The sequence below is a fragment of the Dipodomys merriami genome, unplaced genomic scaffold (genome assembly GCF_024711535.1).
Source record: "Dipodomys merriami isolate MVZ:Mamm:240054 unplaced genomic scaffold, mDipMer1.0.p SCAF_16, whole genome shotgun sequence".
Classification (NCBI taxonomy): Eukaryota; Metazoa; Chordata; class Mammalia; order Rodentia; family Heteromyidae; genus Dipodomys; species Dipodomys merriami.
The window spans coordinates 3,592,046-3,593,807 of NW_027202937.1; positions in this window are offsets into that span (position 1 = coordinate 3,592,046).

Sequence of the window (1,762 nt, forward strand, 5' to 3'; positions counted from 1 at the left end):
CGCACTGGGCGCCTCGCGTCAGAGGGGGCGGGGCTCGGGGGTGGGACCTCTGGGGGCGGGGCCTCTGGGGGCGGGGCCTCGGCCTGAGGCACTGGGATGCCAGGTGATGGGAAAAGGGCGTCTTCCAAATCCAGGAACAGAAAAAAGGCTGGGGGTGTCCGGAGATCGCTGCGGAAAAGGAGAAGAGACTAGCACAGAGTGGATAAATAAATAGATAAGCATTCGTCTAGGAGAGAACACAGCTCAGAAATATAATGGGAGAAACCTGGTATTGGTTTTCTATCACTCAGAGAAAAAAGACAGCCTTTCAGCCTGATAGGTGAAGATCCTTGTGACCCAACTTTTTTCACCTTAATAACTTCGTTTTCCACCTCTCCTAAGTACTTCAGTTTTCTTTATTTTTATTTTTAAAATTGTTATTTAGGGGCTGGGAAGGTGGCTCAGTGGTAGAGCACTTGCCTTGCATGCATGAGACCTGAGTTCAATTCCTCAGCACCACATAATCAGAAAAAGCCGGAAGTGGCGCTGTGGCTCAAGTAAAGAGCACTTGCCTTGAGCTGAAGAGCTGAGGGACAGTGTCCAGGCCCAGAGTTCAAGCCCCACAACAGACCAAGAGAAATTGTTATTATAAAGGTGATGTACCATGGGGTTAACAGTTACATAAGTCAGGTAATAAGTTGGTTTCTTTTTGGACAGTGTCAACTCTTCTCTCCCTCAGGACTTCAGTCTTTTAAAGAGTCCTGTACTTTCAGGCCTGAGGGCCTTCAGGTGGGTAACAATTGCACCTATTCCAGAAAACTTTCTCTCTGGAGTGCCTTTCCTCCCCGCTCCACTAGGCAACTCTAGCAATTGTATATAACTTTCTTATGGATATTGCATATCATAATTATTCATTTACATGTTATGACCTTTGCCCAGCTGCATCTTAAGAACAAAACCTATATCTGATTGTCTTTATAATTCATCCCAGGTACCTGGCACACAATAGTTAGTGAGTAAGTCTCACCTTTTCTCCATGCCAGTAGCACATTTGCATTTTTGTGTCTCAGAGGTATTCTCTTCCAGGGGCTGGGAAGGTGGCTCAGTGGTAGAGTGCTTGCCTTGCATGCATGAAGCCCTGGGTTCGATTCCTCAGTACCACATGAGCAGAAAAAGCCAAAAGTGGTGCTGTGTCTCAAGTGGTAGAGCACCAGCCTTGAGCTGAAGAGCTGAGGGACAGTGCCCAGACCCAGAGTTCAAGCCCCACGACTGACTAAAAAGAAAAAAGAAAAGATATATTCTCTTCCATTTGTATCTCTGCTCAAATATCATCACCTCAAAGAAGCCTTCCCAGGTCACTGAATCAAAATCAGTATCCCTAGTTATCCTTGCTTGTCCTGCCTTAATATTTACTTTCTTAGCAATTACTGTATCTATGTGTGCCATACCTTCACTTCTAGCTTTTTGGCAGTTTATCAGAGATAAAATTTTCTCTTGTATGCCCAGGCTGGCTTCAGACCATGATTCTCAGATCTCAGTCTCCAGAATAAGTAGAATTACAGATGTAACAATTGTCATTATCTGATGCATATTAAATATTTCTTTGTTTATTGGCCACCTGTCCCACTTCAATGCAAATTCTAAGCATCTAGGGCTTTTCCCCCTCATAACCATGTCTTCAATGTCTAAAACAACACGTGGTATATTACATGCTCAATTTCTTTTTCAGTTGTGGGACTTGAACTCTGGGCCTGGATGCTGTCCCTCAGCTCTTCAGCTCAAG